The 10,766-nt window shown below is 38.6% G+C and overlaps 1 long non-coding RNA gene across 1 annotated transcript; it reads left to right on the top strand.

The window, feature by feature from the left end:
- The first annotated feature begins 1,528 nt into the window (after positions 1-1,528).
- On the top strand, positions 1,529-6,780 carry LOC114678291 (uncharacterized). Its single transcript, XR_003729615.2, has 2 exons — positions 1,529-4,626; positions 6,085-6,780. It is a non-coding gene; the product is annotated as an uncharacterized LOC114678291 (long non-coding RNA).
- Positions 6,781-10,766: the final 3,986 nt, after the last annotated feature.

Below are 10,766 nucleotides of genomic sequence, written 5' to 3'. Positions count from 1 at the left end.
GTGAAAGAAGGGTGATGCCAAAAGTAGTGCTTATTTTTCTATCATATGACCTTTTTATTCAAGTCATTTTCTAATCTCTTTCTCAATCTGCTGCAGCTTCTTTTCCATACCCCTTATAACTCTCTGCACTTCTCATAGGATGTCTCAGGAAAAATGGCCAGTGCCGTCAATTCCTTTCCTCTCTGTACTCATGGCCGTCTCCCCTTCTTGAATCTCGACTGCTTGTACCTAATTTGACTAATAGAATAGTTAAAAATGACATTATGAAACTTCTGAGTCCGACCTTTAGGCAGAGTGGCTGCTTCTGCTTTCTGGCTCTTGAAGTCTTGAACTACTTTCTAAGAAGTTCAGGCTCCTCTGCTGAAATGAGACTCCACATAGAGGAGCTGGAAACGGAGGTGCTGGAAACATCAGTGAAGAAGACATCTCGTGCAGATAATGTCTACCTTGAGAAAATAATGCTGATAGGAACTCTGACCAGAATTACTATCTCTCCCTTGAACCCTCTCCCTTGACATCACAACTACTTCTAGGCCCATTTGACTTCACTGAAGCCCCTGCTTCAATTTTACCACCTTGAGGATGGATAGATTATCATAATGATAGAGAATTATTTCGCACTAGCCCAGTGTATACAGTAGGCAGTGAGGGTAGTCTTGTCTTCTGTCCTTTCCCAAAATGCTAGCTGGCTCAGTCATAAGAGAACTCCAAGTCTCTAAACAAGTTAATAAAATTAATGCATTTTTAGGACAACTTTTGCACTTTTAACAAAAAACCAATTTCATATAATTTGAAAACTATTCACTGGAGCAACCATCCACAGAATGGTTCTCAACTATTCCTGAACCTGAAATGTCTGTTCAGAAGCAATTGGTACTGTCAACATTTCTTGTACGATTTTAATGAGAAAAAAAATTAAAAGCAGATTCTCCATATGGCCAGTCATTAATCACTGCAATGATAGCTGGGAAGTAAATTAACTGATACTGTAACCTCTTCCCCTTCAGAAGCTAAGGAATCATAAAGGTACCACAGGAAAATTGGTTACATCAGAACACATTTCTGAGGAAGTGATGATAATTAAAAATGTTAAAAATCAAAGTTGTAAACATTTATTTTAAAAGTAAGACACCCTGAGAACTTCAAGTGTAGAGACAGTGCTGCAATTCTCATCTCTTCATGTCACTTCCTGTGTGCTGCTCAGGCCAGGCCACCACCTGCTCCAGGGCACCCCTCTGCATCCATTGAGGACTTAGGATCCTTATTGTGTCCTGCTCTTTCCTCAAATGTTGGAGTAATCCCAAAGGACCTGCAGGACCATGTAGACCGTATGTCCTGCATCACATCTTCCAAGCATCTCCATGACTGCAGCATTCGATACCTCAGCTACACTCTGGACTTTTCTGTTTCCTAGGGTTGTTTCATCTCGAAAGAAAAATTGCATTAGGATTCTCAGTCCCTCAATTCCTTCATTTTACTTCAGTGTTCGTCTCGCATCCTAACAGATACAATTTTTGTTTCTATCCAGGGCAGATAACATGGTGTCACACTCTCAACTCTCTAAGGCTTTGGCCCTTCTGCCAACTTGTTTTGCTAAACGTCACACAGCTTAAATTGAAACAAACTCTTGGTTTCCTAATTCCCTGCTTGGTCTGATGGGAGCTGCTGGACAACTGTTGAATCACGCAACCGTACAGATGAGTTTGATTTCATATTTATAAGCCAAAATGTCAAATGAATTTTCAAAGCAACTCAATAAGTAAAACATATTTATTATAGAACTCACAAAAGCAGACAAACAAACAAAAACAGTGTAGAGAAAAAGGGCACCCATAATAGAATTACACAGAAAACTGGTGATCAGCTTTTTGGTGCTTTTCCTCCCAATCTTATTTTTATGCATATAACAGGAATAATGTGCATGTTATCTTATAAAATACCCCTTAATATTATAAAATTCACTTAGGTAATGTCGCAGAATTGATTTCCAGCATCTGATTTTTCATGGTTCCATGTTATTCCTCTTTTTAGACACTCTATTATTTATCTTCAACTTTCCCTTACTGGTGGTTATTTAGATTATTACTGACCAGCAACTCTAACTTTTTATTTAGAATGCGTTTTGAAAGATAGAATTTGGGAGCTAAAGAAAATAACAGTTTAAGGTTCTTGATGCACTTTGACAAATCAATTTTGAAAATAGTGAGAACAATAGATTCCAATGACAGTGGAAACAAGAACAACTGTTTTTTTCCTGTACTTGGCATGCTGACTAGCTTATATCACCCAATGTGAGACCATACATGATCAGTGACCAAAGTAGCACTGATAGCACTTAAAATTCTTTAAGTGAGTAAAATTCGGATATATGTGTGTTTTATCTCTGTGATTACTAGTAAGATTAAGCTTTTCACTTTATAAGTTTCTTAGCATCAATTGTTTTTGTGAATTACTTGTTCACAGTTTTAAAGTAATCATTTGAACTATTCTTAGCCATCTCATTTCCAATTCCACAACTTCCAAGTTGGCTTCCTGCATTTTAGATGGTATTTAGTTTGGCAAAAATATTTCCTCTTCTTTATCCCCATACATTGTCTTCTGTACTGTGCTGGTTTATTTATGGGCAACTCAGATTTTTTTTCCCGTTTTTTGCCTGTTACTTTATATCACATGAGCTAGAACCATGGGGATTATGTTTACTTAAATTCCACTAGCTGGATTTCAGGTAAGATTTCAATACATCTTTTATGCAATATGGGGTAGGCCAAAAAGAAGCAGAAACCATCATTCCTCATAAGCAGCAGGGCCACACATATGGGTTTTGGCAGAAGGCAAATGCGAGGTTTTTCCACCTTCTGGGTGTTTTCCTGCCAGCCTTCCAATTTGGTGCTACAGGCAGCTGAGATTATCCTGGCATTTTTCTACAATACCCATATAATTAAACTCTTGAATGCTAGCAGTTTCCCTGTAAGGAGTCCAGCTCAACTCCCAAATTCTATGTGTGATCTTTCAGGCTAAACCACAGCAAGGGTGGAGAGGCCTCCCTGGGGGCAGTCGCCCTCCCCACACCAGACTTGTTGCACTGCCAGTCCATTGTAGTTTTCTGGAGGGAACTGCAGTCAAGGAATCAGGCACCCCAGGACTAGCCATGCTCTTTCATGGAGGCATTTTTATTAGGCCCAAGGGGTCTTCATCACTTTCCAGGAACCTCCTCCCAGACCTCAGTAGAGGACTTGCCTAAGGCACTTCTCTCCATTTTGACTCCATACCTGCCAACTCCTATTACTTCCCCTATGACTCCCCAATAGGTTTTCCTTGCCTGCTGCCCAGATAAAGCCAATTTATCAAGACAGGGGAATTGTAATAGAGAAAATGTTCGATTCACACAGAGCCCACTGAATGAGAGACCAGGGTTTTATTATTCAAATAAGTCTCCCTGAAAATTTGGAGACTGGGGTTTTTAAAGGTTAATTTGGTGGGTAGGGGACAAGGAGTAGGGAGTGCTGATTGGTTGAGTCAGAGATGAAATCATAGGAGGTCCAAGTGTGTTCTTCTTGCTGTCTTCTATTCCTGGGTTGGATCACAGAACTGGTTGAGCCAGATTGCCAATCTGGGTGGCACCAGCTGGTGTATCAGAATGCAGGGTCTGAAAAATATTTCAAGCATCAATCTTAGGTTTTACAATAGTGATGTTATTCCCAGGAGCAATTGGGGAGGTTCAGAACCTTGTTGTCTGTGGCTTTATGACTCCTAAGCCATAATTTGTAATCTTATGGCTAATTTGTTTATATTACAAAGGCAGCCTGGACCCCAGACAAGAAAGGAATTTGTTTCAGAAAAGAGCTGTTATTATCTTTGTTTCAAAGTTAAACTATAAATTCTTCTGAAAGTTAGTTGGCCTATGCCCAGTAATGAACAAGGACAGCTTGGGAGGTTAGAAGCAAGATGGGGTCAGTTAGGTCAGATCTTTTTCACTGTCATAATTTTTGGAGTTCCTCCATTTGGAGTTCCTCCATTTGGCTCACAAATCCATAAAGAGGCAGAAGCGTTCGTTTGGGGCTCCTCAGCAGTGATATCATGCTCACCATCTGAGCTGCATTCACCTAGTTCTTGCCCAGTTGCATTTCAAGGGGAAAAATGGAACACTGAGGAGCCAGAGTCTGCTTATGCTCAACGCTGTGATCTTTGTTTCCCTGGGCTCTAATATGCTGAGTTAAATCTCTTCCATATCGAATATCTAGAGATGTTTCTTTTGTTCTGATAGAATCTTTACTGAATCTGTTTCTTTTAATGGCAAAAACCGCAATTACTTTTGCACCAACCTAATAATATTTCTTCTTTTTCATCCACTTTACAGGGAAAAATGTTGCATTTCCTCCTCAAGGTTAATAATTCATTCTCTCAGTCATTAATTCATTTAAACATGTTTATTACATATCTGGTACTATGTAATAATCACTGGCACTGTGTTAGTTCCTAAGAATACAAGATGAAGAAGATCTGGTCTATGCCTTCAAGGATTTCTTGTCTTATTCAGGAGAGATAAACAGACATATCATTATAATTCACCAGTTAACACAGGGAGCTATTGGGAAGCAGAGGAAGGTTACCCAATCCAGTCAATGGGTAAGTATTTACAGAGAAGTTGATATTGTGACATAGAAAAAAATCATAGCATGAAAATATGTTAAATAATGCTGAATAGAGATGGAAGCTTGTCAGAGGATATGAAGCTGAGGAGAAGAAGGAGAAAAGAGGGGAAAAGTAATACAGCCAGAGGAGAGGAGAGATCTTCGGCCGAGAAAAAGAAATGACAATGACTATGTGTGCAAAAAAAGTGGGCAGTTCTGTGTTGTTTGACTATAAAATATGAAATAGAGGAAGGAGAGATGACCATGGAAATGAGGTGGTGGCCAGAAAATGTAATGACTTAGATATGGTAAAGAAGAGTTTGGGCTTAATCATGAAGGTAATTAGAAGTTACTGGAGGATTTTATCAGAGAAGTTGTCAACTAAAAAAAATAAATTTCTTGAGCAATTTTAATTAAGATCATCATCATTAAGATTTTCTGTAACGGTGCTGAGAAAACCAAGAATTCTTACAGGCTTCCTGGCAACTTCCCATGAAGAAGCAGGGGGTATAGGCATGGGAGACAAGACATAAGTAGGAATAGCAGGAAAGGGCTTTGGCTTCAGACTCTTTGGTTATCAAATAATCTAACAAATTAAAATAGTAATGCTCTACCATTTTCACCTCTAAAACTTGCATAGATAAAAATGTTAATCCTTATGAGGGCATGATGAAGTAGACATGCAGTAATTATTGCAAGCTTCTGTGGAAATCAATTTAATGATATGCTCTGAGAGCTTCAAAATGCTCATACCTTTTGACCCTTTAATTCCACTTTTGTGGATTATGAATGCAGACAATGATTATCACTACCAAGTGGAAAATAGAGCAGCAATAACTTACATGGCTGTAAAGAACAAATAAGATAATGCTTGAAAAGTGCCGGTACTACTGCCAGTACACAGATGAGTTCAGGGAGTGCAAGGAATCATTCTTCTTTTGCATCTTGATTTTTAAAGTGCTTATTTATTAAATAAATTGTGAGCAAACCACAGTATGTATTGACTGCCCACTGTGTGCCACTCCATGCCAATTGCTGAGAATGTAATAGTAAATATGGTAGGCTTTGTTCTTACCCTTATGATATTTAGAGTCTTACGGCAGAAAAAGGCTCCAAGTAAATAAATTGTACAAAATACTACATATGTGTGTGCATATACACATACAGATGATTAAGGAAATTAACATGGTGTTATGAGAGAAAAACAGGAGAGATTAAATTTAGAGAGGAAGGTGCAGAGCAGCACTTGCTGAAAGTAGGGACCTTGTTACTGACTAAACTGTGTTCTCCCAAATTCATATGTTGAAGCCTTAACCCCCAGTGTCACTGTATTTGGAGATAAGGAGGTAATCAAGGTTAAATGAGGGCAGAAAGGTGGGTGGTACCCTAATCCAATCGGACCGTTCGTTTTATAAAAAGAGGAAGAGACATCAGAGCCCTCTGTCTCCTGCAGGATGCACAAGGTGAAAAGGCCAGCTGAGGACACAGCGAGAACGAGTGGTCTAGAAGCTGAACAGAGAGGCCTCACCAGAAACCAAACCTACTGTCACCTTGATCTTTCACTTGACTGTGAGGAAATAAACTTTTGTTGTTGAAGCCACACAGTCTCTGGTATTTTTTATGGAAGTCCCAGAAAACTAATGCAGACCTGAAGGATGGGAGGAGATGGCTATTTGCAGAAGGGCATTTCCAGGGAGAGAAAAAAACAGACACAGCCCTGGATGCTGAAAAGATCTTGGTGTGTTTGGACAGCTGAAAGAAAAGCGGTATACCTAGAATCTTATGTATCCATTATGAATATTTCTGAAACATCTTTGGGAAATAAGGTCATGATGTCATCATTAGCTACAGCAATAAATCGATTTTCGTTCTGAGGATCTGAGTTTTGGTTCAAAGGAATACAATGAAATGGAGATAGAGAGAAGAGGCCAATGTTCTACAGGCCAGAGAGTGTGAGGCACTGGTAACCACTGAGTGAATTCAACCTTTGCATATTACAGATGTCAAAACCAAAACTCAGAAGCACTAGATGTATTAACAGGGATTAACGAGAAAAACAACATATTAGCTAATGCCAGACATGTTTAAGAACCTAAGTCTGTTATATCCCTTACAAGTGCCTTAAGCAAGCCCATTAAACTAAACCAAATTCCCTGTCTCAAACTGATGTCTCATAATTGAGCACCAAACCTGGATTTCTAGAAAAATGATCTGCATAGAGTCTGAATAATTCTAAGGAAAGCAGAAACTGCAAACTAAAAGAACTAGCTATAAATTATCTTGAATGTATTTGCCTCTATATTCTTAGCAGTATTGACCAAGCCCTGTTTGAAGGTTCTAGGACTGCAGGTTTATGAGTCTGTTACATATATTGTTTATTTACATTGTGCTATAACATCCCAGGAAACCCTCACTTTTGTAATTGTAGTAATGATGGGTAATGTAAATTTTTTGAGTATTTAGGTAAATGTTTAACAACCAGCTCTCTAGGGGCAGAGGATTGCCTTGAATCTATAGACGGAAAGTTTGCATCACTTCAGAATTCATATGCTGAAATCCTAATTCTTCATGTGATGATATTAGGAGGTGGGGCCTTTGGGAGGTTATTAAGTCATGAGGGCAGAGCTGTCATTAATGGGATTCATGCCCTTATGAAAGAAAGAGAGCTCCCTTGTGCCTTTTGCCATGTGAAGGTACAAAGAGAAGATATCCATGAGTAAGGAATCAGGCTATCACCAGACCCCAAATCTTCTGGCCACTTGATTTTGGACTTCCTAGCCTCCGGAATCTAACAAATAAAATTCTGGTTTTTGTAAGCTATGTAGTCTATGGTAGTTTGTTACAGCACCCTGAAGAGTCTAATACTGTTCAGTCTCTAGCATCAGGGTTCCTCTCTGCCTTCAGAGTGGTGGTTGTTAAACATTTAACAGCAAACCACTTCATTTTTGACTGCTTTATTTTCTGGGCTGTAGCATTTGAATATCTCTATGGGGTTAATATGCTCATTATGGTTGATTTGGTTGATTTCAATGTGATACCACTGAAGCAGAGCTGGGAACAGATGCTCGGTAGTAGCATACCACTACATAGCACTTTCACTGTAACCATTAGTTCTCACAAGCCTGGATGACCCAGCCCCAGTTACGCTATTGTCAATTAAAGTGTGACTCTAGTGCTTGCATGTCTACAAACTCTGGTATATTTTCTCTCTTCGCCACCGGGGATTAAAACTAGTGCAACTAACACAACTTGCCAGATGTATGTAAAAACCAGGACAAATGGTACTTTTTTGATGTTCCATCTCTTCAACTTTATAGCAAAATGTAAGTTTCTCTCTGCCTGGTTGATAGGTAAATGCTGGATCCGTTTGGAAAGACATTAGCTTCCTTTGCGAATTTCTGTGTCTTTCAAAAGTAGATTAGAAAGTGTGCTAAAGGTGGGCGCGATGACTCATACCTGTAACCCCAGTACTTTGGGAGGCCTAGGCAAGAGGATCACTTGAGGTCAGGAGTTTGAGACCAGCCTGACCAACACGGTGAAACCTCCTGTCTACTAAAAATACAAAAATTAGCCGGGTGCGGTGGCACATGCCTGTAGTCCCAACTACTCAGGAGGCTGAGGCAGGAGAATTGCTTGAACCTAGAAGGTGGAGGTTGCAGTGAGCTGAGATCACGGTACTGCACTCCACCCTAGGCATCAGAGTGAGACTCTATCAAAAAAAAAAAAAAAAAGGATTGAAAAATTCCTATATTCAATCACATTTTTAGAAAGATATGAGGTCTAGGACATTAATATGTAGAGCAGATATAGGTAAAACTGATACTTGCTCACCCAAAACTTACTCCCAACCTTTTTCCTCCATGCAGAGTCGAAATTTTATTCTGGTTTTATGTTCACCTACTATAGATTGAATGTTTGTTAAATGTTATGCAGATGTTAAATCCTAATGCAGAATGTGATAGTATTTGGAGGTGGGACTTTTGTCAGGTGCTTAGGTCGTGAGGGTGGAGCACTCATAAACGGGATTAGTGTCCTCATAAAAGAGCCTCCAGTTAGTTTGCCTCCTTTTCTGCCATATGAGGACACAGAGAAAAGATGACCATTTTTGAACCAGGAAGCAGGTTCTTTCCAGACACCAAATCTGCTGGTGCCTTGATCTTGGACTTTCCAATTCCAGAACTGTGAGAAATAAATTTCTGTTATTTGCTACCACCCAGTTTATGACATTTTGTTGTAGCAGCCTAAATGGATTAAGAGCATCCTCTGGCCCACATGCCTTGGTAAATTCTTATGGATCTAAACTAATTATCAGGTCTTATTACCTTGCCAATGACTGATTTTGGTTTGGGCTTATTACCCACTTATGACCAATGAGATATGAGGGATGCCTGAGAGATTCTGAAAAATCCTTCTTAGTTTTAAACACAACAAAAAGATAGTCACTTTTTCTGTCTCCCTTCACTGGCATAGGAATATTTTATGCCAGTAGCTATAGCCATCTTACAACCAAGAAGCCAACTGATGAGGTGATTACAATGAGATGAGATGGAAAAAGCTAGGTTGTTGATAATGACTTTGAGCTACTAAATTAATAATCCTGGAATTTCTCTTCCATGGAGCTTCATGTTCTATGTACCAACAACTTCCCTTATTTGAGTAAGTCTTCTGTTACTTGGGTTCTTATAGAGAGTCTTATGCTATTTTTCATCCCCAAGTTTTTTACTCTCTTTCCTCTAGATTATTTGTTATACCTGTCTTATTTAAATTTTTCTAATGGAGTACACTGGCTGGAATTTGACCTGAAGATTTACAAAATTTTGAGTAATCGCTGGGAAAAAAATGAAAGTCACTAACATTTTCTGCCTCTCAAAAGCCTCTCAACAATCTTTTGTGATGAATTATCTTTAATTTTAAAAAGATAGATAATTGGTGTGAATATTTTATTTATGCAATTGTACAGGCAATATCTACCTATTATTCTTGTGAAAAACTAAAGAAACAGGTAATGTCTATGCAACTCTTTTAATTGGAAAATTGTTTCTGTGATGTAATTGTTTTGGATGTGTCAATGTCGTGCCTTGGTGGTTTTTATTTTTGTTTTTGCTTTCTGTTTCTTTGGCTTAGTTTGGGAATGGGGTAATTTTCTATTTTTCCCTGTGTGTGTACTTTGAGTGTACTTTGTGTATAAGGTCTAGCATGATCATATAAAGATGTTTGTGTGCATATGTGATAAGCAGGCTCTTACAAAGATAAGAAGCTGAGATGCTTAGAGACACAGGGAGGACATGTAGGCCTGAACTAGTCCTCATCCTGGAGGAAAGACTGTAAAAATAATTTGTGTGACAAAGCAACTTGCTTGGAAACGTCTCAAATGCCAGTGTCCAGAGAGATACACAAACACACAGAAAAGGATGGAGACTAAACAGACATGACTTAAATGCAATGTGGAATCATGGACAAAGTCTTTCAAAATAATTGTGGAGATTGGTATTGAAACCATTGGCAAGATGGAATACAAACTGTAAAATTTCCCAAGTGTGATAACTGCATTGTGGTTATGTTGGAGAATGCCCTTGTTCTGAGCAGGAATATACCAAAATGTTTAGAGAGGAAGTATTTTGCTACCTGTAATTAACTCTTAAATGGTTAAAGAAAACAAAAAAAAATTGTCTATGGATAGAGAAAATGTGGCAAAAATGTTAGATAAATCTGGATGTAGAGTATATGGGTGTCATTGTACTATTTTCTAACAACTTTTCTGTGGATTTGAAGTTTTAAAAATTAAAGAGTTGGAAAAATAAGATAAAATAAGAAGACTTGGATTTTGGGTAGCTCAACCTTGATTAACTACTGATATTCTACATATAGTGAATAGTGAAACAGGAGACACTGGACCATTGTGTTCCAAAGTAATTATCCAGTTGATAAAGGATGGCTTATAATTAATGATGGTATAATACAATGATGGTATTTCCCCTGAATAGAGCAAACATTCCCTCTGTAAATTTTGCTGGGAAGAAGCTTAATGTAGAAGAAGAAATGAGAACCGGAAGGCAGGCTTTCCAGTGGGAAGGATGAATGTGAGAGGTCAGACCTGACATTTCACAAAAAGTACTAGTACCTGTGAGTGTGCCT

The sequence above is a fragment of the Macaca mulatta genome, chromosome 5 (assembly GCF_049350105.2).
Source record: "Macaca mulatta isolate MMU2019108-1 chromosome 5, T2T-MMU8v2.0, whole genome shotgun sequence".
Classification (NCBI taxonomy): domain Eukaryota; kingdom Metazoa; phylum Chordata; class Mammalia; order Primates; family Cercopithecidae; genus Macaca; species Macaca mulatta.
The sequence above is the reverse complement of the archived record's forward strand: the minus strand, read 5'-3'. Positions and strand labels throughout refer to the sequence as shown.